The 25609-nt window shown below is 45.3% G+C and overlaps 1 protein-coding gene across 1 annotated transcript in view; it reads right to left on the bottom strand.

The window, feature by feature from the left end:
* The window catches only part of LOC119656110 (adhesion G protein-coupled receptor E4-like), a 221166-nt gene extending 198817 nt beyond the window's left edge, over nucleotides 1–22349 (bottom strand). Inside the window, exon 1 of the mRNA XM_038062426.1 lies at nucleotides 21913–22349. The gene's annotated coding sequence lies outside the window, so the exon portion shown is untranslated. The remainder of the gene's footprint in view (nucleotides 1–21912) is intronic.
* Between the last annotated feature and the right edge of the window lie 3260 nt (nucleotides 22350–25609).

Here is a 25609-nt window from a genome sequence, read left to right as displayed (position 1 = left end):
TTGCCTTCCTTGGAGGAAACTCCCTTAGCAACGGTCAGAACTGAGGCTGCAGTTTGCACGTGCATCATCTTCCATATCACCTTCGTGTCCATATTACTATGGGAGCTTCATTGAGATCTCTCTCGCTGATTTGATTATCTCTCAACACACCGATCCTAATCCCCGCGGGACACGTGGCTTTAAGCCCTGGTGGGCAGAACAATAAAGCATTGGCCACCACAAATGTGCTGGCCTTACGCTTCTTGTGCGCATTATCGCTGATAGAAGAGTCTAGTGTGGATCTCACCGGGGTTACCAATTTACCGTCACCTTTGGCTGAAGATTCCGCTTTCTTACGTCCGATTTCTCTGGATACTACCGCACCTAGTGGTACAGCCACGTCCATGTCCTCATTTTCGAGGTGCTTCATCTTCCTTGGCAGTGCCCTCTTCTGCCGCTTGCTTGGGGCCTTTCCAGCTTCACTGTGTCCGGGCCGCTTGGATCCATTTCCAAATACCGGCGTTAAACCAGTAGCATCCACGTCACCAGCTTTCCTTTCTTGCGCGCCTCCTGGTAAGGGTGAAAGAGAAGGTTCTAAAAGGGAAAATTCAACCCGTAGTCCTCCCTCTTTAGTGGCCGAAGTTCAATTCTGCCGGGCCTTGCTCTTCCGTTTGCGGACGTCGAAGAAATAATGGAGAATGAGGTAATGAGACTAATCACTTTTCTGGGCAAAGATGTGGTTCTCATCATTTACAAGTTTACTTTCTCCTTAGATATGTGACAGCATCCTCGATGATCCTGCCAAGAGTGAAGTTCCCCAAATATATCGTTTTTGAAAGCGAAATTGACGGCATAATATAGTGTAAAGGATTCGCAGGAATTTAGGGCGAAGAAAACCAACAGGTCACCGTCAATATCCGAAGAGATAATTTCAAAGTTGCACAACACAACCTCCGTCAAACAGTCGTTCTCCTACAAAAGACTCGAAACCACCAGGGCTCGATTTTCAGGAACTCACCACGTACTTCCTAAGTTAAAGGAACATTTATCTGGAAAGTGGTTCAGCTCGTCCGTCGAGGTAAAAGATCAGCTTTAACGACATGTCGTTGAGCTATTTTGTCATAGGGTGCGAAAAAACAATCGTGCGATCTACAAAGGATCCCCACTTTTGGGATGCTTTTCATTCATATAAAAGGAGGAATAAGAAATAATTGGAGTTAGACAAAATCCTCAAAACTTTAAGAACATAAGCAACTTAAAATATCTATTCAGCATCTAATGAAACATTTTGTAGATACGAATCTGATGCTGAATTCCTATCTACGTCTTTCTACTTATTGCATCAACTTCTATTGTTCAGTGCTATCTGAATACTAGCATTTCATTGAACGTCATTGTATCTCTCCAGTGAAACATGCAATTTCCAAATTTAAATTCTATCTCTACATGGACGCAACATGCCTATCATGGTTGCTTCCATTCCATTTGCATACCAAAGTACCATCTCCTTCCCCATACAGACTCAAGGCCGAAGAGTCTGGATAGCAGCTGTGATGTTCATTATCACTCTTAGAAAATTCTGCGGGGAAAAGATAAAACGTCCATTGTGCAGCCGAACAATGCCCATCCATCAAGGTAATGGTGTAATTACAAGAGAATCCCTCATACACAATTCATAAAATCCCAACATAATTATCATCTTAAGACGCTATTTAAATCAGTGCAGACGTCAATTAACCATAAAATATCCATTCATAACTTTTCCTCATCCATTTTAATGCCAACCGCTCGGACGTCCATTATCATAATGAGAACGTAAACATCACGAAAACACCTTCTCCCAGACATCTCGCTATTATCTCCGCCCAACAGGCCAGGGACTCACAAAAAAGGAACTCATCAACTCCAAGGCTGATTTCATTTTATCATGCAACAGATTAAATACTTACCTGAATGATTATTGGCGTAATTATTTTCTTCATAAAAATTATATCCTTGGCTGAAAAGAAAATCGTTTTTGCGTTGAGTCTCCCTTACTCGCGCTTTCTAGGATCCTGAATTCTTGGAATAGCCGCTGCCTATCTTCCTCACACTTTCAGCAGCCAGGACTTTCCTAGGTTCCTACGGAAATAGCCTGAGTTTTAATATGTTACGGGAAAGCTCCTTTCGAGAAGTAGCGAAAGCGGCATAAAAGCAATTAGGTAGATGAGTTTTTTTTAAGTGGGACCACATTTTTCTCAGGAATAATGAGTAACATTTTTTAGCTTCTTTAGATTTTAAATGGAAGATACTGCATAAAAATTAAAATCCTAGGACGAAGTACGAGTATAGTCCTGTTAGGAAAGATAATTAGTTTTCATTTCGATGTTTTATTGGGCTCCAAATAGAACTTGACAGGTCCTTATCAGATTTTCCAACGAAAATTGGATGAAATGGAAGCAAATGGAGGAGAGTTTAATGGCGCAAGATTCCTTAGCAACGAAGGACCAAACTGAAAATTTATAACATTTCGATAACTCCACTTTCTAGGCTAATCAAATCCGAGCTGGCGAGCCTCAATTTTTTAGCCTGCCCTGAAGTTGGGGAACGAATTTTCCTTCGTCGATAAGAAGCTCGAACTGGCTGACGCAATACATGCTGCGGGGGAGTTGCCACTTGAAGGGTGATTCAGGCTGTCAGATAGGCTGAGGATCGTCGATTGGTAAAGTGACCTAAGGCGTTAGATGAACAGAGGCGCATAGCTGTCATTGACGAAAAGTGGCGTTCCTCCTAATCCTGGATATAAGGAAGACCATTAATTCTGCGAACTGAGCCGATATGTTTCAGGCATTGCATAATCGTTTTCGCGTTATTTAGGGATTGCCTACGAGGCTCGGGGAGAGGGACAAAGAGGAATCAAGAAGCAATTAGGAGTGATTCAAGGAGATATCCTTGATCCTGGTTTCCAAAGCACATCACATGATGGAGTGCTGCGACTCGAGATGGCTCAAGAATGACACCGGAGGCAAAGTCCAACAAACCTGGGCATTGCCGGAATGGCGATGCGACGAGTTAGTAAATGACTGACCAGGGATTCAACCTAGCTCTGGAGAAAGCGAAAGTGGTTATCCTGACTACGCCGTCGAAATACCTCAACATATTCAACGGCGGGATTTTTTGAACAAACTTGAAGTACTGTGGGCAAGTTTTTAGTTGAAACATTTATGATTACCTGAATAGAGGCCAACTTTGGAGGCGATTTGAGAAACAGGATCGATTTCGATTTAAAGGAACAAATCAAATATAAAAGCACGGCTTTTATTCAACTTCTGCAATCAACCACACCTCGTAATTCACAAAGTACAAAAACCCCTCTCACATAGACTGTTTTATCAGATTCTAATCATCATCATCATCAACGGCGCAACAACCGGTATCCGGTCTAGGCGTGCCTTAATAAGGAACTCCAGACATCCCGGTTTTGCGCCGAGGTTCACCAATTCGGTATCCCTAAAAGCTGTCTGGCGTCCTAACCTACGCCATCGCTCCATCTTAGGTAGGGTCTGCATCGTCTTTTCTTTCGTTCTTTTTCTACCATAGATATTACCCTTATAAACTTCCCGGGTGGGATCATCCTCATCCACACGGACTAAGTGACCCGCCCACCGTAACCTATTGAGCCGGATTTTATCCACAACCGGTCATGGTATCGCTCATAGATTTCGTCATTGTATAGGCTACGGAATCGTCCATCCTCATGTAGGGGACCAAAAATTCTTCGGAGGATTCTTCTCTCAAACGCGACCAAGAGTTCCCAATTTTTCTTGCTAAGAACCCAAGTTTCCGAGGAATACATGAGGACTGGCAAGATCATAGTCTTGTACAGTAAGAGCTTTGACCCTATGGTGAGACGTTTCGAGCGGAACAGTCTTTGTAAGCTGAAATAGGCTCTGTTGGCTGACAACAACCGTGCGCGGATTTCATCATTGTAGCTGTTATCGGTTGTAATTTTCGACCCTAGATAGGAAAAATTGTCAACGGTCTCAAAGTTGTATTCCCCTATCCTTATTCTTGTTCGTGCTTGTGTTTGACCAGTGCGGTTTGATGTTGTTGGTTGATTCGTCTTCGGTGCTGACGTTGCCACCATGTATTTTGTCTTGCCTTCATTGATGTGCAGCCCAAGATCTCGCGCCGCCTGCTCGATCTGGATGAAGGCAGTTTGAACGTCTCGGGCGGTTCTTCCCATGATGTCGATATCGTCAGCATAGGCCAGTAGTTGGGTGGACTTGAAGAGGATCGTACCTCTTGCATTCACCTCAGCATCACGGATCACCTTCTCGAGGGCCAGGTTAAAGAGGACGCATGATAGCGCATCCCCTTGTCGTAGACCGTTGTTGATGTCGAATGGTCTTGAGAGTGATCCTGCTGCTTTTATCTGGCCTCGCACATTGGTCAGGGTCAGCCTAGTCAGTCTTATTAATTTCGTCGGGATACCGAATTCTCTCATGGCCGTGTACAGTTTTACCCTGGCTGTACTATCATAGGCGGCTTTAAAGTCGATGAACAGATGGTGCAACTGTTGTCCATATTCCAACAGTTTTTCCATCGCCTGCCGCAGAGAGAAAATCTGATCTGTTGCTGATTTGCCTGGAGTGAAGCCTCTTTGGTATGGGCCAATGATGTTCTGGGCGTATGGGGCTATCCGGCCTAGCAAGATAGTGGAGAATATCTTATAGATGGTACTCAGCAACGTGATACCTCTATAATTGCTGCACTGTGTGATATCTCCCTTTTTATGTATGAGACAGATTATGCCTCGCTGCCAATCGTCAGGCATTGATTCGCTGTCCCATACTTTCAGCACAAGTTGATGAACCACTTGGTGTAACTGGTCGCCTCCATATTTAACCAATTCGGCTGTAATTCCATCGGCTTCTGGTGACTTATGATTTTTTAGCCGATGAATTGCACGGACTGTTTCTCCTAAACATGGTGGTGGCAGTATTTGTCCGTCGTCTTCAGTTGGCGGGACCTCCAACTTGCCGAAGTTCTGGTTGTTCAGTAGCCCATCAAAGCGCTCAACCCATCGCTCTAATATGCCCATTCTGTCGGAAATCAGATTTCCCTCTTTGTCTCGGCAGGATGAGCATCGAGGTGTATAAGGCTTCATCTCGCTGACTTGTTGGTAAAATTTCCGCGCCTGGTGCGGTTGCTCCCGGTACTTTTCGAGTTCACAGACTTGTTGGTTCTCCCAGGCTTCCTTTTTCCGTCTGTGAAGTTGCTTCTCCGCTCGACGGAGAAGTCAGATTCCAATGAACGTCAAAAAGATAAAAGTGATATGTTTGTTGGTACGTGTCTAGGTCTGGGAAAGGCAGCGCGATTGCATGCATTGCACGATCAGTTACATCTTGGGCAAGCTGCCTTTCTAAACATACTTGGCATGTAGAGTATCGGACTTATAAGCCCCTGCACATCAAAGTGGAAAAATAGACCAACGGGTATATACAAGCCTCCAGCTTCGTGAAGAGGGGATCATTATCATCAGCACAGCATGTATTACCTCCTCCTGTTCTGCTGATCCTCGTGGCCTATGCTTTAGATATATCGTTGCAGGGCTCATCCAGGAGCAGGTACAACCGGACAATACTTGCAGGCATATAGAAGAGCTCCACCATAAAGAAGTGTTAACGATCTATGTAGCAATAAGATATTTTGAGAAAATCCATGAAGAAATCCTATTTACCGTCCACAGATTATAAACTATAGTATGGTGGCGACAAGCCTTCAATATTGTCCACGGATTCTCACACCTAAATGAAAAAGATATTGCAAAAATTTTGACATACAATTTATCCTGGCCTGGCCTGGCATACGGAAAGACGCCATCCTCTTTGCGCTTGACTACAAAGATTTTGAACTCTCGAGGAAAGCCGGTCATAACAGAATAGCCCTGAAAGATTTGACGAACCGGCCAACGGCTTCGGGCATGTTTCCAGTGACGTCATCAAAATATCGGAGATAGATAAGGCAATATTGTCGAACATTCTTCGTTCACTTAATCCCTATGGGTAAGGATGATCTAGTCCGGAAAGTCAATAAAGGCAACATCTATGGATGGAATGATAGCGTCAATCATGATGCCAGACATACAGTGAATGGTGCCCTCAACGTACCTCAACAAGTGGCCCTGATTCCTTACATGTTTGACGATATGCCTGCATCCTAGATCGTAGTTTCGAAAAAGGTTTTCAGTGAAGAGCAAACTGCTAATGAACGATGTAGGTCAACATACACTTAGAGTCCTTGGATCTGTCGCAAACTCTTAGCTGACGCCGATGGGGCGATATAAGCTTGGTAGCAGCGCGTATCAAGAGTCAGCCCCTTTCGGGACCCTGGTCGGGTAGTATACATTAAACCGGTATTAGTATATTGAGTTGCCCTGAGCAAGTGCCCTCAGGGAACTGCGGTGGAGGGTGTCTCCAAGGGTGTAACCGTCTCTGAAGGTTGCGGCCCACTCTGTTGCACATAATGCGATGGTAAAACTTCTATGAAGAAAAAAACTACAAAACTGAGGAGATAGATGCAATGAAGGAAGAGTTGGCTGCGTTTGTAGGCAGCAAATTGTATCGCTCGTTGCAATCCCCAACGAAGAAGGCAGCATAGACTGAAAGATATGATGTGACACTGGGATGCGCAAGACCCAGAAGAGAAAAAAATTTGCAAAGGGGTGTAACACTCGGGGCGGAGACGGCAGTCCCAGTAGCATACAGTGCTAATGCTCCCAAAAGAGAGAAAACCGCTGAAACTGGGCCAATGGCTTCGAATTTAAACGGAATGTGAGCGTAGTCGCGTGTCGTTGCGAAAGTTGAAGAGGAAAGGCTTATTAAGAAATGCACGTCAGTTGTGAAGCACGTGTGATCTGCAATGTTCCTCCAGAAAAACGTCAACAAAGACGTGAAAAACGCGCTACTGGAGCTGGAGGAACTTTGCATTTCATTCTACCGCCAGGCATGGAGAGCAATCGAAGATGCGCGAGAAACAGAAGCAATCGCACGTTCTGCAGAGAGCACCGTAAGAGTCAAACGGATCGTAGATAGTCCGTTGGCGAGCAAACTGGGGAAAATCCGAAAGGAGGAAGATCCATTTGAAGGAGACTTCATCCTATTAGCATTCAGAGCTCGATGGAAGAAAGCAAAGAAGAGCACGAGGCAATAACAAGCCGCACAGTCTGAAAACCCTCTGTCTAAAATTGAGGCGATCACAAATGGTACATCACCAAAAGAGAAGGTGGGGAGACGAAGAAGAACTAGACCGCCAGTTCTGTTTATTAATGCGACCGAAGACAAAACCTTTGTGTCAGTTCTCAACGAGATCCATTATAGGATCAAGCGAGAAGAGAGTGGAACACAACTCCCATTCGGAAAACGAAGGGTGATGGAGTTATCGTCGAATTGAGTCCGAGAAACACAAATGATGGTACGTTCTGTTAAGCGGTCAAGGGTCTACTTTATGAGAAAGCTCTGGTTTCTATTGCTCAAAATGCTGTCAAATACTACAACCTGCCGAGGATCTGACAAGAGGGCAGTACTTTGCAGATGTGGCCAAGTAGGACATAAAACGAATAAATGTAACGAAGGAGTGTTGTGCTCTTTGGAGGTATTGTCGTATGGTTGGTCAAAGCGTTGCACATACGCGGGCTCGGAGTGGTGTCCTATCTTCAGGGTGTAATTGGAAAGAGCGGTTAGTATCCGATTTCTGCAGCTCAACATGTCCCAGAATGAAACCGCGTATGAGTTGCCAGCGCAGTTTGCTATGGAGATAAAAGTTGGTCTAGTGCTCATAAGCGCGACAAGGCGGGGCATGATGACTTATCAGGTACCATCTGCCATCTGGGTCTGTGTCAGCAACCATCTTAGGCTTCTTACCCAAGACTAAGGGGATAACTTTGCCTGGATTCAGCGTTTGGGGATAACCTTTTTCAGCATCTGTCTAACACCGATTGTGGCAATGCCGGACTTTCGACGTAAGCTTGATGCTTTGGAGATGGCTGTCTTGAGCACGGACTGGCTGATCCTGGTTAGAGGTAACTTTAATGCCAGGGCATACCTTACCCAGAATGTAGACTGAAATGGATTCTCGAACATCCGAAAAACCAGATCCAAGCCTATGTCCCGGCACCAAGGCTGCAAAGGAAGCCTTTGCGTCGGACTTATTGGTGTTGTTTGTGGATGGGTCGTGGGTCACCATCAATAACATCCATCGCCATCGAAGTGGTTGACGCTTTTTCTCAGTGTATACAACCTGACAATCTCCCTGTGCGTGGAACGCCGTGAAGAGGCATATCAGAAGATTCATCGAATTTCTTAGAACCCATGGAACCAGGCTGAAGGATTCCTCGGGGGTAGTGCGGGTGCAGTTGACTCTGTCGTAAATGCAGTTGTGAACTTGATAACGACAACCTGCTGGGCTTCTATGGTATATAAGCTGCCATTCCACCATTGACCTGGAACTACTGCTCCTTTTTCCATGAGTAGACTAGTAGATTCGTATAGCTATACTTGCTGTCGCGGACTTATCGCCAAAATAATTTGGCTATAGATCAAGGAGTTCCACGGTGGATACTACCATGCAAGTTGTGGATGCGATTCTTCAAGTTTGGCCACACAGCCGCCGACTTGCCGAATGGTACTCTTCGTAACGTTTGGTGTCAAAAATGCCTTTAATGGCGTGAAATGGAAAGTTGTGGTAGGCACACTGGGCAATGCACTCCATGTAATTGGGAGGGATGGTTTATCTGACAACCCGCTATCTGCTCTATGAGAATGGCCTGTCAGAGGAGGATCGAGACTAGATCGAGAGTAGCGCAAGGATCCATCCTATGGCCAGACTTTTGGAACGGTTTGTACGATGGTCTGCTAAAACTCGACATGCCAAAACAGTTTGGCTGACTATGCGAATGATGCTGCGGAATTTGTTGGTGGACGCATTGTTGAACAGGTGCAGAGCAGATTTGACATATTGTTGCGACGGCTAAACAGATGGATGGTTTTAGGCTTGGGTTGGAGGAAACGAAGTAGCCCTCTTGGCCAAAAAGAGAATTCCGAACTTGTATACCATATAGGTCCGCGAATTGATAATCGAATCAAAACTGACGGATTGACGTTTGATTCGAAGATGAGCCTTTCGAACAAATCAAGTAGTTGCAGTTTCGACCTTAAGTCAGCTATTGACAAAAATTGCTGTTTTCATGATATTCCAACAGCGAACCGGAGTCCAACACTCTATGCATAAAGGCATCCACTTGCCCTATCCACAAAAAAGGCATCGGAGATAAATAAGGCAATACTGTCTTATCATTATCGATGGATTCCTTTGGAGGCATGTGCTAGTCCTGTTGTGCAGCTTCCAAGCATGACAACCGTCAAGGCTTTCATAGATTTTTGGGTTAGCAACTGGGCAGTTTCAAGTGTAACTTTTCATAGTTATGCAACTATTATATACAAAATGTCATCAGCCGCAATGCAATGGTATGATTATTTTAAGACGTCAATAGTTTTCTCACCACCCTACTGGGCCTCTTGGAGTTGTTCTACGACACAACCCCAGCCTGCGACCAGTTTTCGAAGCCATCAAGTCTGTGGCGGCACCCATGCCTCCAGTCTTTCGTTTTCAAATTGATGATATTTGTAAGTCCTTAGAAGTTCCTTCGATAGACATTGATTGCGTCGCTTGGCGGACCGCAGAAAGAACCCTCACCTGTAGGAAGAAGATGTTTGCGACGGGTTTGAGAGCCGCGAAGTCACAGCCGCGGTGGAAAGGGATGGCCTATCCAAAACCGCCAAAATGGAATCCTTCCGATAAAAAATAAAAATACCCCTAACTTGAGACGCCATACCTATTTAACGGGGTGGGCACCGCAATCCTTCATCACCTACCTTTCCCATTCCCTCTCGCTTCTAGGAAAGGCACGATAATTTAAACATTACCGTGATGGTATCAAAAAACTCACTCACTCCACTCCAGACCCCGTAACTCTTTAAGGGAGGCGCCCATTACTTATGCTTACTTATGCTCTCCATTTCCCCCCATAACTTCTCCACCTGCTCAGGGGATGTATTTGAAGCTTGAACTTCCATTAAGACGTCCGAGTTGGCACCTTCCTAAGGGGTAATACCAACTCAATCGAGAAGAAATGGAAGCAGAGAGGGATCCGACCCTCTCTGCTGTGGTGTTATCTTAAATAATGTCTAGAACTTAACGACCCATAAGTAACAATCAAACGCGTATTAATATTTCATCAGATTTTTTCCAAAAGAAAAACCACTTTCCATCAATGAATTCAATTTCAATCAAAATCCACTCACTTCAACCATTGCGACTTTTCCACTTTTGGGGGCGAAAGGAAAGTGAACAACAGCAAAAGATTTTATATCAGAGACAAAGTCAAGTATCCGGAAAATTTCATATTGTCTGTTTTTATTGAAATTCTTCGAAACGGCTGAGGAATAAAGAATGAAAGTGCCTAATATCAGCATCCCTTATTCTCGGAAGTCTGCCTTCCTTCCAATCCGTCGGCATTCTCACTGTTTTATTTTCTTTTCCACGAAGTGAGTTGTCGTAGGACCGTCTCTGAGCCTTCACTCATATATATTTTCTCGCTTTATTATCTATTTTCGTATTGCCAAAGAAGAAACACATGAAATAATAATTCATATATGACTCTATACCCAGTGCCAGGCACTCTTTTTGGAGCCTACATCAATGTCGGGAGAAAAACTCGTGACATTTTCATATTATCATTATTAATGGCATGACCATCACAAGCATCCACATGGCCAAAACAGAAGGACTCCCTGGAACAGGGACGCTTCGAAGGAACAGGCAGCGGCAGATTCAGTCGAGTGTCACAATGGAAGCTTTCAAGGATCCAACCGAATCAGCACAATTAGGACGTGATATGTCCACGGATTATTGCGTACAATAAGTTGTCTTGTTCGTTAGCCGATGATGCGTAAGTGTCCTTGGGTGGATGTTTCCTCGGTGCCGCCATAACAGCAAATATATATTCGAATTAATTAATAAATACCCAATTCGGAGATGCATTCAGTCCGGGGTTGTCTACGGTCTTTTTATTGTTGGTTTTTGGTACGCTTTTGGAATGAGAAGAAGTTGTGTATTAGACCATTCAGGATGTGGTCAGCAAATCCGTGTTTGCAGTCATACGGCCGGGCAACATCATATTTATATCTGGTGGTTATACTTCAAAGAATGGCGAAGTAGGGGATCAATATTACTTTCGTTGAATGAGCCAGTGAACTAGCCAAGGATATTTTCATGTCTGCTGCACATAGAAAATTGTGACGGAACTTCAAAGGAAAAGATTAATGGATCGCTGCGGTTATTGAATTATTTTGTCAGGCAAGTGAGGGTCAATAATATTCGGGTTTACTTTGACTTCAATGTACTCGTATACTTGCTCAATATTTGATAGATTACAGGAGGTCAGGTGAAGGGCCTGAATTGTTAGGTATGCATTTGAAGTTCTTATATTCATATAATTAACATAGTATACTGTCAGCCCCGTTGACTTTTGAGCAGCTAATTACATCTTTGACAAATATGGTATACCTTAACAATTAAATTAGAAAGTACTGGTAAAAATACAAGTAGTCGGGGAGTCGAAAAACACCTCTCCCAATTCAGAGTGTCATAGAAACCGTGCTAATTGGATAGTGGTCGCCTCAGTGAGTAAGTTTGACCTTTCCGTGCCACGGGGAGCTATGGCATGGCGGACCTCCTAATCCCCATACTCATGGGAATCAAGAGAGTACTGGAATAAAAACAAAAAAAGCTGAAACCAAACAAGCGAGACACCGTGTCGCACACGAATTGTTTAACCAGGCGGAGGCGCATCTCCGAAACGCTGGAAGTCAGGCGATTATAGTCAAAAGGGGAGAAGTGGAGACGTGAAGCTGTGGAGCCAAGGTCAACATTGGACTGTAACTGACAAAGACAACTGCTCAAAAAGGGACAACTAAGAACACGTCTGACATCAGTACATGAGACGTCAAGAAGTAGACAGGCCTAGATGGTGCAGGTGTCAAAACCACGGGATACTGCGGAATGATTTTGGACTATAGTCCTTAAGTTGCCTGGCTGGGACGGAGCAGAACTGTCGACATGCGCTAGAGATGATATATCAGGAGCACACATGGTGACGGTGTTTCTTCCTAAAGCGGCAACACCAGAGAAGGAAGATCTTATGGGCCTCCTAAATGCTGAAGATGAGGATCTCCTGACGTGATCATGGAAAGTCTTCAGAAACAAGGTGGAGAGCAAAGGTAAATTCCTTATGATCGGGGTGGGTGAATGTCGAATTTAGCATATCAACTGTAGATCTGTAGTATCCAGACACTTATTTCCGAGTTATCACAATCTCGGTGGATGCCGAGTTCGGACAGTCCTACCTACTTAAAAACTAAAATGGCGCTGGTATTAGTGGCCGGCGGTAGGTCAATGGGAGAATTTGTCGAGAACTCCCCGCAACATCGAGCACCAATGCAGAATGATGTACTTCTGCATGGTTTGAACCAGATTGAGCGAAAGTCCCAGGATACCAAGGGAAGCAGTGAGGGATTTAGGTACAATTTCAGTAGCTGACGATATTATGGGAACTCGAAGCGCAAAATTTCTTTGATTTCCCGAGCCAATTGCTCATAGTTCACCTTCTTCTCCACAGACTTCCTCTCAATGTTGCTATTATGGGGGATAGCAACATATACAATAATAATATACGCGGAGCGACACGTCTTGTTAACTAACAGTACTTCAGGCTTGTTATGTGCAGTATGGTGATCAGTCAGAACTTGCCGGTCCCAATACATGCTGCAAACAGAACTAGTAAGTATTGCTTGCCGCTCACATCGGTAAACCGGACATGTTCCCGTGATCAGCCCATGTTTGTATGCAAAGTTTTGATGGATCACTTTACATTCAGCATTATGCCTGGTAATGTCTTGCACCGGTGCCATAACAGTGCAGCCAGAAATGAGATGGTTCAACGTCTCCAATGCCGAATGACACATTCTGCACTGGTCGTTCTCCACCCGTTCTTTCAAGATGAGCATTTTATAAGCTTGGGTGGCAACCATGCCATTCTGAATGGCATACATGAAACCCTCCGTCTCCTCAGGACACAGCCATCTGTTCGACAAATAGCTGTCAAAGACAATTTAGGTTTTTTCCGTGCATTGCCTTCGACTTCCATTCATTGATCCGCTCTTGGTCCGACTTCACCCCACTCAGAGGATTGAAAGATCGATCCTTCAAGTTAAGTGGAGTCAGCCCAGATTTTGCTATAAAAATAAGTGCGTAGCGAGTCGACTTGGCGATGATGTTGTGCCGCCACGTCAACCACGCCTTTACCTCTGATGTCACGAGGCAGGTTCCTCCGCTCCACAGCAGACTTTGGATGATGCATTCGGAATTTGGACATAGTAGTTCGTGTCCGCTGCTGGACGTTTCCCAAATCGGTCTTCGTCCACGGCAATATTCCGAATTCATAAGCCAGTGAAGGGATAACGAATACATTCAACGCGCTTATTTTATTCCTTCCCGAGAGATGCGATTTCAGTACCAGCTTTACACGTCGCAGGAATTCGGACAGCAGAGCATCCTTCAGAGTACGAACTCAAGCATGGGCTCCTCGCAGAATTCCAAGGTATTTGTAGAAGTCTGTCTCGATCTTAACTTCGATGTGGAGGTCACCAATGCTATGTCCGGGATGCGGCTTGTGATGACCTTTGCGAATGGCTTGGATTCGACACTTGTCTAATACAAACTCCATCCGAATATCATGGCTGAACTTTTCTACTATTCGCAACAGACTTTCAAGATGGTTGTCAGCATACAACTTGATATCATCTAGGTATATCAAGTGTGTCAGTTCGCACTTATTATTATTATTATTATTAACTATAGATTAGGCACCTGCACGTGCATATGGAAAAGCGAAAGAAAGCCAATTCGAGGGAGATATCAGTTGGAAAACTGACCGTGGTCCCCGGAGGAATCTTAAAGGCCATAGAGGTGGAAAGGACTGGATCAATCAGGGAAGTAGATTTGCTTCCCAGTTAAGAGCAGAAACTGGACTACCTAGACCTAGAACTTCTAGGGGTTAGGGTGGACTGGAGAAAGGTGATACTCCGACAGTGGAGATGAGTTCCAAACAAGAACGGAGCCAATGACCAGCATTAAATTAACCAGGTAATCCTCTACCATGCATGTCGTGGTATCGGGCTAATTCCCAGGTAATAATACCCGGATCCCACTGATGTTAGTCGCTGGACTGGTGAAGGACTGTGAGAGACTGCGATGCCAACGCCTATCAGAAAATCTGGGGGAGCAACGACATTAATTCAACAGGTGAATACCTTATTGAATTTATTCTTAGCATTTAGTTAGAAATATATAACAAAGAGAACACTTCAACATTCGTGACCAACGCTAGAGAAGAGGCACTTGACATAATTCAAGGGAATACTGATGAATGGGCTGGTCTGGTATTCTAGGGTGTCAGATGAGCCCTCTATGTTGGATGATAGGATAATCAGATTCGACATGAAGGGCAACTCCGAAATAATTGGAATAATAAGGAATCTCAAGAAAATGGTTTGCGAATCCTATGCAACGCACTTGACCAACAACATGGCTCTCTTACAAAAGGGCGGTGGTATCAGGAGCGAGTTGGAACTGGGAACAGTGGCGGAAGACCTCAAAAAGTCTTCATTGATGCATATGAACCCAGCTGTCCGGCTAAGATAGGAACCTAGGCAGAATGGGAACAGAGGTGCGAAAACTCAGGGCTCTATTAGCACCTCGCTATGTTGTGGTGAATTACTAGAACGGAGTGCTTAAAGGAAATGAATGCTGCTACCAAGAATCCACCTTTTGCTACGTTGCTCTTTTTCCTTTCTTTTGTGTGTACAGGGTGATATAACAATCGTTCGTTCCAGCTAGACTGCCTGAGCATCTGGGCTTGAGCGGGGCGCTCGTATGATTCGCGACCACTAAAAACCACCCCTGGTCTATCCAGCCCTAGCCGCTCACAATCCTTATGTAGGTGTTATTATAGGGGATGGATTTGCCTTTAGACTATCGTGCTTTTCGTCGCTTGAACTTTTCTCCTCCATACTTCCACCACCAGCTCGTTCTGAATTTTTGCAATTGCGGAGGAAACTTCTCTTTGATCTCAGCATCTCCGCAACTATACTCTCGGGACACACGATCCTTCCCAGCGTTTGTTTCAGACTCCTCCTCTCCATTGCAAACGTTGGGCAGTGAAACATCACATATTCAGCATCATCCAGTGTGCCACTCAATACAGAGCAATTGCGCGAATCATCTAGTATACAGCGATGCAAATACTCCCTGTAGCAACGACCGGGTTCCGTGAGGAACTGAGTAATGTGGTGGTTGGTTTGTTCTTATTTCCGCTTAAACCTTACCCTAATGTTGGGAATGAGCCTCTGCATCTACCGCTGCAATTCATGTGACCTTTACCTTATCGCATTGCTGCGTTGTATGTGGCTACCCATACGTCTTGCATAGGTGCTATACTACCCATTTCATTTGACAGAATATCGGTTGGGATCATATCCGCTCTCAACAATATTACCTCATCTGACGTGGTTCTAAAAGCGTCGTATCCCCTGAATGCCGTCAACCGGTGTATCATTCCACACACACAGGCGACATCTTAAGAAAGAGGGATTATACCACTCCGCCCAAGAGTAATCTTCTACAATGTTTCGGGCAACCAACAACATTCTTGCAAGTGCCGCGGGAGCACTACCTGCCTTTTGAGATGCATACTCTAGCTTTGGGGTCAATTATTGCCTCAAAGTATTTGATAGTCGGCTTAGAGACGACCATATGTCCACCGAATTCCATCTTCAAGGTAGTTTTAGTTCTATGGTTCATTATTAGGAACGTTCCCATTCACCAGGACCGATCTGGCCTTTTTACTGCTCTTGCCGACTCCGTCGCGTAAGCATCCACATCTTCAGGGCACTTCGTTTCAACAATTACAGCTAGGTTATCGGAAAAGCTCACAATCCCTACACTGGGACTGAAATCCCAAGCACTCCATTATACATGACATCCTACAGCCACAGTGGTATCCCCACTATGACGACCAGACACCACTTAAGGCAGTCAATGTGCTTTCAATTTAGGCCAGTGGGCCGACGCTCCAATAACGCTATGTAATAGTGCCTATTGACGGTTTATCCCTTCTTCAGATAGTTGATGAATATTATACCATGTACATTAATAAATATAATAGCCTTCTGGCCAACAACAAGTGCTTCAAATGCTACAATGAATCGTCAACTTGTTGTTTGGTCAATTGTGAGCTCGCGTGCCACCCACTTTAAACAGAGCTTTCGCATACCCAAACAATCATGCATAATATATGCAACATGTTCCCTTGACATCTTTGGAGTCTCAGCTATCTCGATCATTTCATTTTGCGGTCATCCAAAATTATTTTGTGGACTTTTCGATTAGTTCCGCCGGGAGAACTACAACATCTGACGAACACCATAGCAACAAAGAAAGCCAACCTGCCGATTGGCTGCGACGCTAATATACGCTTTGGGGCAGCTCCGAAATCAACGATAGAGGTGAGTCATTCTTTGATTTTATCATTACTTCAATCCTATCGGTGTGTAAAAGGGGCAGTACACCAACCTTCCATTTCCCCTGCTAGGAGAACTATGACGGTTGGGACGAGGGCTTTGATATCACCTCAATAACCGACAGGGTGGAGAACTGGAGAGCGTCTGACCAGAGGTCTTTCTCTGATCACAGTTGGATACTTTTCAGTTTAGATCTCGCCGCGGCGGTCTCCAAACCCTTCAGAGACCCCAAGAGGATCGATTGGAGAAAGTTAATAACAAACTCTCCGGTGCGCAAATTGGTAAGATTGGCACGGCAGACGAACTGCAGTCAAAGGTCGGGGCTCCGGAACAGGCATTCGATACCGCCTTTAAAGTCTCGTAAAAAGGCTCTGCCACCGTGGTGGAATAAAGATCTCTCCAGCCTTAGGAAGCTGACCAGAGAAAACTTCAACATCTGCTACAGGTAGAAGTACTGGCAGCCGTAGAAGGACTGCATGAAGAAGTACAAGTCGGCCATCAAGACCACCAAGAGGCGGTCTTGGTTGGACTATTGTCAGAACATCGACAGCACCAGTGAATCCGCGAGGCTCAGTAAGATTCTCTCCAAGGAACATAAGAGTCCATCCTCTTTTAAAAAGTCGGAAGGCTCCTGGACGGAATCTTCTAGCGAAACCTTGGAGCTGCTGGTTCAAACGCACTTCCCCGCCAGCGAGGAGAACTATGAGTCAGAACCTTGCTTGGAGGGTTTGTTGCCACTCCAGCGGTGCGTGACTATCAAATCGGTAAATACCGAGGCTAAGATCGGCTGGGCTATAAACAGCTTCTCCGCATACAAAACCCAGGCATAATGCCAGTCATGCTACAGAAGCAGCAGGAAAGGTTTATGCCGTGGCTTGTTGAGGTTTACCGGAGCTGCATCTCTTTAGGATATGTACCACAGTCCTGGAGACGCGCATGAGTGGTTTTCATACCGAAAGTGGGCAGGCGCGGTCATGAGTCCGCGAAGGACTTTCGACTAATCAGCCTGCCCTCCTTCGTGCTGAAGATCCTAGAGCGCGTCCTGGACATTCACTTAAGGACGATTATGGAGAGAACGCCTTTCTCTAAGTCGCAGCACGCCTACCTCAAGGAAAAACCACTGAAACCGCCCTCCACGAGGTAATTGGCACGGTTGAGCGGTTGCTGCAGTACACGCAGTATACTCTAGCTGCCTTCTTGGATATAGAGGAAGCTTTTGTGTCCGGATAGCTCAGTGATTAGAGCACTAGGCTGTCATACGGAAGGTCGCGGTTCAAATCTCACTGGTGGCAGTGGAATTTGCATCGTGATTTGACGTCGGATACCAGTCGACTCAGCTGTGAATGAGTACCTGAGTCAAATCAGGATAATAATCTCGGGCGAGCGCAATGCTGACCACATTGCCTCCTAGTGTACCGTTACGGTCTTGAATGAAGTGCTCTAACACACTTCAAGGCCCTGATCCAATATGGTTTGTTGCGCCAACGATTATTATTATTATTTTAACAACGTTAGTAACAATGTCATCAAGAAAGCCTTAATGTTCTTTCCTCTAATGTAAAGTATCTGGGTGTGATCCTGGATCCAAAGCTAAATTGGAGATTGAACATGCAACTGAGAGTTAAGAAGGCCTGTATTGCCTTTTATGCCTGCAAGAGAACCTTTGCAAAGAAATGGGGTCTCCGGCCGAGGATGGTTTTCTGGGTGTACACCACTGTAGCGCATCAGAGCCTAACGTACGGATCTATTGTATGGTGGCACGCTTTGAAGAAAAAATATTGTATTTTTGAAGCTTAATAGGATTCAAAGAACCGCGTGTGCAGATGCTGCTGGGGCTCTGCAGTCCTGCCCGGCAGATGCTTTCAAAGTACTCCTGCATCTCCTCCCCCTAAACCTCCACATTAAATACGTTGCAGCGGGCAGTGCCGTCAGACAACGTGAGTCCGCATGCTTTGCAGCGAAGTCTTACGGCCACAGCAGAATCCCAGATGAAGTACCTCGGGAAATTTCGGCATTCCCCACGGACTATGTCACACGCAAGCTGAATTTTACGAGAAACTTTGCTGTGCACTTTCCAACCTAGGCGAAGTGGAAGACCGGCGGCTTGTTGCAAGGTTATGACATAGTATTCTTTACGGGCGGATCAAAGATTGCCTGTGGAGTCGGTGCGGGGGTTTTCTCGAATACACACAGTGTATCCAAGTTTCGCCAGTGTATTCCAGGCAGAAGTAGTGGCAATATTGGAAGTCTGTCGATGGCTGGAGCGAGATTCGAGCCCCAAACGTAACATAGCCATTCTGACCGACAGCCAAGCGGCCATCAAGACTTTGTACTCAGCGACATCTTTCACGCTGGTGGGTCGGTGCAGAGACTGCTGAACCATCTGGGCGGGACGCTCAAGGTCACTCTCCTCTTGGTTCCCTGGCAGAGGAACATAGAGGGGAATGAGCGGGCTAACGGATTGGCCAGGCGAGGCTTTGCTCTTGGCAGTCCTTCGGCGAATACAGTCGGTGTTCCGCTGGCGGCTCTCGGGGGCCGAGTCTACTCGCATTATCTAGCAGCCGCGGGCCTAAGATGGCGAAGGCTTACGAGCTGTGCCAAGTCAAGGAGAATTTGGCCCGCTTATAACATAGCCCGATCACGAGAGCTCCTGTGCCAGACGCATGCAAATGCATTCAAGATTACGGCGGTCTGCACGGGGCACTGCCCATACGGGACCATGCCGCTAGGCTTGGCATACCCTACAATTCGCATTGCCGAAGCTGTGGAGAAGAAAGGGAAACTATCATGCACTCTCTCTGCGATTGCCCAGCTATGGCCAGAGCCAGGTTGCGGAAACTGGGTAAACCATTCTTTAGGGACCTCAGAGAGATTTCTAGTTGCAGGTGGGATAGCTGCTTTCTTTCGTGGATGCTACGGGCTGGCTCTGAAGATCCAAGCCGGCTGGACTCTGCCTCCTTGCTCCCATGACAGCAGTCACAGTTTTAAGAGTTTGTGGCAACAAAACGGCGCACCAAAGCGCTGATAGGGCTCCTCGGGTGCGGCCACTGATACCTACCTACCTACCTACCCAGGCCAGTGTCTCGGGGGCTAGCCCGAAATAATGTGACAAACGGTTTCAGGGTAGTTCTCTGATGAAAGGGGGATGGGGGGGGGGGAAGCTCAACGTTCCTCAGTTATTCAAATGCGGTTCTTTCTGATCTTCTTTCAGTCAGGCCTGGGACTAGGTACATCTCCCAGTGATTGCATAGTATAATAAAATTACTGGAGAGATGGAGATGACATCCTTGAAGTAACCACTACAGAATGTCTTGAAGCATTTGATTTGAGCACCATTTCGCGAACTTGTTGTCTACAAACGAATTCAATTTCAAAATGCAACTTTATTTCCTTTTGACGCAGAATATTTTGTCCACTACAACCCAACAGAGTATCACAAATCCTTTTTCCTTCAAGCGACCACTTCACTTGTGACGTTGGATCCATTCGAACAAAAGAATGCACAATAATTGAGTTCCAATGAAACGCTCCCAAACAAAAGATAAAAAGGAAGAGATAAAAGGGTTTTCAGTCACGGTCGACGAGATTGAAGTTTTCAAAATGAATTTTCAAGTTAAATTCTTAAAGGTTTTGTCACCAGGTGAAAGAGGGACCGGGACCAAAAGTAATATGTCCCCGTAAATTGCATCGGGTCAAACAATAGTAATCTCGTGTGTAAGCTAAGCGGATTAGGAGGGTATAGCGAAAGCATTCCCTCATAGTTGGGCATATCACTTTCACGTAAACTCCGAGGAATTTGCCGATGTGGGTCCTATTTTCCTGTCTGGAATGTAGTGAGCAATAAAACTTTTAGTGAACTGAAATGCAAGGAGAGGAATTTTAGTTTATGGTGGACTTAGTTGGAATCCTTTGGATTTTTGTTCGGAGGATATTCGTACAATACATCTATTGAGTGGTTTGAGTTTGGTTTCCTGCTGATATTGGACTTTGCTAGGATAACTGGGTATAGGAGAGGATAGATAGAGGAGCGAAAACTACTCAACCCTGGTGAGAAAAATTCGGTCCTTAAAAATTGATCCCCCCCCCCCCCATAGGCGCTTTTATTCTCCGTGATTCGTTCTGGTCCAAAGGATTTATTGTTATGAAAGTATTGTGAGAATTCCAATTAGGGATTTTTTCCCAGATAGAGGCAAAGGACACAATATCACAAACCTGTGAAGTACAGTACTCCTTTTTCCCTCTCTCTATGGAACGACTCCAATTTTGTTTGACCAGGACTAGAGTAAATGGATTTTTCATTCAGAAATCAATCCTTTTCGGAAAATACTTTCAGCTTCGTCGCTTTTTAGGAGTGAATGCATTAATGTCGAGAACAGCGTTATTCCGGAAAGGGTGTCTTCCGCAAACATGCTATCGATTTTTATTGATGAGAGTGTATGTGTGTTATTAATTTCAGATCAATGAACTGCGAACTTCCAAATGGTAGACTATAATTGTTTTAGCAGATACACGAAGCTCTGGTCTGCTTCGAATGTTTTGGTGTTAAACGGAACGTGAGGCCTTGAAAGCTGCTGGTGATATCCGATGGAATCATCCCCCATAGAAGAGTACTAAAGGACTAAACACAGGATCAATAGATTCATTCGGATTAACCTGATTTCAGCTTCCATGGAGCGAATATTCAAAATTTCTTGAAGCTGCGGAGTATACTTGAAAGAACACCGTAATTAACTCTTCAAAGTCCTGAACATACCTCGCTTCCGGAAGCAGGCACAGTTCCATTAATTACGTGTTGTTTTCCATTTGGTTACCTAAGCGCTGTTTACAGTAAGAGCACGAAGTGAAAAATCACCTTATTCGAATGGAGACATCCGCCAGGAGTGCACATCGAACCAGGGAGTCCCCAGCAGATGATTCATGCAATGGTCCCCGCGAATGTGGCCAATGTGGTAATTGCGTTGGTTTCAAGGACCTTGAGAAATTATGTCGGTTGCGTGGCTGCGGAAAAGCAAAACGCGAATAACATATAAAAATCGCGTGTTTCAAAACGGTTTTAATGAGTCGACGGTATTTCCCTGGATATTGGTATTTTTGGAGAGAACCCATCGGAGGGTGGTATAAATATGCCTCCTAGCACAGGCTTCTTACATGCTGGAAGTATTTATTATACCATATCATACCAATCAAACATTCCTGATAATTTCCCGGTACTATGGTGGAAAACTGATGATTCACTATCATTAGCTCTGATTACCTTTTAATTACTGTTTGATGTCTTCCTCGAAGGATCCTTTTTGTTGTTCTGTTCGCCTTTCAATTCCAGTACGTGTTGCTCAACGAACGTCGATAGCACCAAGAACTTTCAGAGACACATGCCTAGGTTTAATCCACTCTTCCTACAGAAGGAAACCAACAACTTGAGAAAACATCAACTTTTCACTTTCACTGACTTTCACCAGAGCACATATACGTATACCCCCGGATAGCTGCACACAAACTTTACGCAATAATGGGAATGGTTGGCGCCAAGGACGATGACGATAAAGGAGCCGAAAACGAGATTAAAACAGTTGATGTATGTATCTAAGATACCGTGACGGTTACGAGTGCAAAAATCAGGCAGACACTAAGCAAAAGGATACTTTGCGCTCCCCAATTTCAACTGATCCCGAACACGTTTCTAAACGGACTGTTCGAACTGAAGACTTTATGAATTCTTGCCAGTTCCTGTGGGGTGTCTTTTGGGGGAGTCGGACAGCGGGATAGGGTCCTGCAGAAAATGCGCATGTCCTTACATACTATTGTGAATTGACCTTTCATGGAGGAGAAATGCTGAAGTGGATCAACGTTGGGAAAGGTTTGATTCAAGCCATCGCAGACACTCGGATTGTGGCCAAACACTGACCCGGAGGAAACATATGATTGTGATTTCTGGACACAATGGATTTAGTGTAGGCGAAAATTATGGATGGTTGATTTGAAAAGGTCAATACGGAATACATTGAGATTGTCGTGTATGAAATTGGTTGATTCGGATTGGAGTCTGAATGTGTTGCGTTATTTTAAGGACGGGTTATTAATGAGGTATAGATTGGGGGTGATTGAAGGCAATAAATATTGAGGAGCTATTTGGGGCAACACAATGTCGCCAAGATAGTCATAGGCTCGGTTGCAAAGGAAGGAGGAAAGGGTCGTTAGTATGTGAATAGTGAAGGGATAGGTACGTTGCTAGGAAGTTAGTGAAGATAAAGGGTTGGTGAGATAGTTAGTTAGCTTAGCTTAATGGGGGGCGCCGTAGCTCTGAGCACTCGGGTCATTGTTACGCTCACTGCACTATCCCCAGAAATCGCTTATTCAATGGCTTCCCGCCTACAACGCTCGCAGGATTTAGCCCTCTGAGAACATTCTCTAGAGGCAGAGAGTATTTAGATTCTTCATTGAAGAAAACCTTACCAAGGTGTCTTCATCTGAGATCTGAGGAGCCCGGACCGCTGCATAAAAAGCGCAGGGCTCTATCCTCCTCCTCTTCACATTGCTGCACATAGCCGAAACCACCATCCCAATCTTTTAAGGAGCAGTATCCTGTTAAAAGCCCTACTAGGGTTTTCATGTTCCCTTTCTTAAGGGACAACAAAAATGCCGCTCTAGCGACCCCAGGTTCTTTCGCAAGGATTTTTGCCTGCCGGAAAGAGTTCGAATTTCTCCATTGGGCTGCGTGAATCCTTGCAATTTAACCATTCAGAGTAGACTTGGCAGTGGATGGCCGGATTCCAAAAGTTGTTTCTGGCCCCACCATTGTGGATGCACAACCTCGGCGAGCCAGTCTTTCCGCCTCTTCATTACCATCGATGTTAGAGTGCCCCGGCACCCACATCAGGAATATTTCGTTTAGTCGGCCAAGATTCAGCCGCATCTGATGACAACTCCAAATCAACTGGCTTGATATATCGATGCTAGTGATAAAGCTGACTGTCGGAAGACATTAGAATGGTGCAACCCCTCCATTTTTTTCGCAAACATTCCTTCTGGTGCCAATAAAATGACATATATTTTCGCCTGGAATATGGTTGTCATTTTTCCGAGGGGTCGGGCCGTTCCATAATTGGATTCCCTAAGAATACCCCTGCACCGGATCCGCCCTTCATAACTGATTCGTCGATGAAGGTTATTAAGTCTGCAATCAGAAAAGACCCATAACCATTTATCGATCATTTTTCTCTTTTGCTGATGACGACAATGTATGTCTTTTCAAAGACGAATCTGGCAAACATATAATCGTCCGGCATCAGAGCTACCGGATGTTTGTCAAGGAATTTTCAGGTAGACGCATGGCCGTTTCATTGGCCGCCTTTCCACGCTCCTATCTGCGCCATTGGTTGCTTTTTTTCACCTCCAAGTGAATGGGGGGAAGATTTAAGATAACTTCAAGCACCGCATTCGGAGTAGTACTCATTGCTCCAGTAATACCTAGCCAACTAAGCCTCTGAATCTGCATTAGCAGCTTCTTGCTGTTAGCAAAGTTTAGTCTCGGCCACCAGACGATGCATGCATACATCAAAATGTGTTCCAGTGTACCCGTTTTGGTGAAAGTCCGTAGGTCTTACCTACCGCATTCCTTTAACTTTAAACGCTTATATTTCCCTTAACATTCAGAATTTCGCAAAAAAGGAGCCTAATTCGTGATCACTACTATCGGGGGAGCTTCTGAGCTTGAAAATGGTATATAGGTTGGGGGGTCTGGGTGCCAGTAAAATTGCAGATTTTTGGAGGAATCTTGGCAAAAACCTTAAATGCTTATATCTCCCTTAATATTGAGAATTTCGAAAAAGGAGCTTAATTTGTGATCACTTGTGTTGGGGAGAGTTAGCCTTTCAAATGGTATATAAGTTGGGGGGTCTGGGAGGCGGGAAAATGGCCGGAAAGTGGCGCAATCTTTTGAAAAACTTTAAGCGCTCGTATCTCCGTTAATATTCAGAACTTCGCGAAAAGGAGTTTAATTCGCGATCATTTCGTTTTTTTTTGGGAGTATTGTCTGTGAATGCGTTTACGCACAGAGTGTTGGGTTCCCGCAATAGCACGCTGGCGGACTACCAACTAAACACCCCCTGTCATCAGAGAACTAACTTGGAACCGTTTGACATATTACTTCGAGCTAGCCTTCCCGCTCTGCCGGCTTTGGGAACCTTCAAGTCAGGGAATTCGTTTCACCAATAGGTGTTGAGGAAGGGTTGTTATAGGAGGGGTGTTGTTGTTAGTTCAGGGAACCCCTTACCATCCGATTCCTCCGCCGGTCGAGTTCAATCTTCTTCGCAATAAGAAAAGCCCGAACATAATGCGCAATACGATTCCAGCGGCCAGCGCGCTTGAGTATCTCTCTAACAATGTTGTCTGGAGAGATCTCCCCTGTGTCTCCAGAAAGCTGCTGACTAAAGCCGTCCCACCTCTCGCAAGAGAAAAAGGTGTGGTCATCGTCGTCCGCCACTTCATTGCAGAACACACAATCAGGAGATCGCGCCTTCCCACTCCTGTGCAGGTGAGACTGAAAACCTCCATGCCCACTTAGAAGTTGGGTAAGGAATTAATCAATCTCTTCTGCATTCTGTTCAACCACGAGTCTAATTTGTCTATGAGCCACACAGTCCATCTTCCCCTTGACTCATTCTGCCAAGAAAGTTGCCACTCGGTAAGGGTGCGTTTACTTTCTTCACGGGCAACCACCTCTCTTAAGTTTTCGTCCTTACGGCGGTAGATAGCTTGGCGCTCCTTGGCAAGGAGGGCAGCGGGGATCACTTCTGCGATCACCATCACAGCCGGTTCGAAGACGGTGCGATAAGCAGACGTCATTCACAAAGCTACCCGCCTCTGCGCTTGAGGAAGGCGTTTACGATTCACCTCCTTGTCAAGGGCATCAGCCCATACCTCCGCACCATAGAGAAGAACTGACTGCGTTG

This window comes from Hermetia illucens, chromosome 4, assembly GCF_905115235.1.
Source record: "Hermetia illucens chromosome 4, iHerIll2.2.curated.20191125, whole genome shotgun sequence".
NCBI lineage: Eukaryota > Metazoa > Arthropoda > Insecta > Diptera > Stratiomyidae > Hermetia > Hermetia illucens.
Note: the sequence above shows the minus strand (reverse complement) of the source record. Positions and strands in the feature narration are given on the sequence as shown.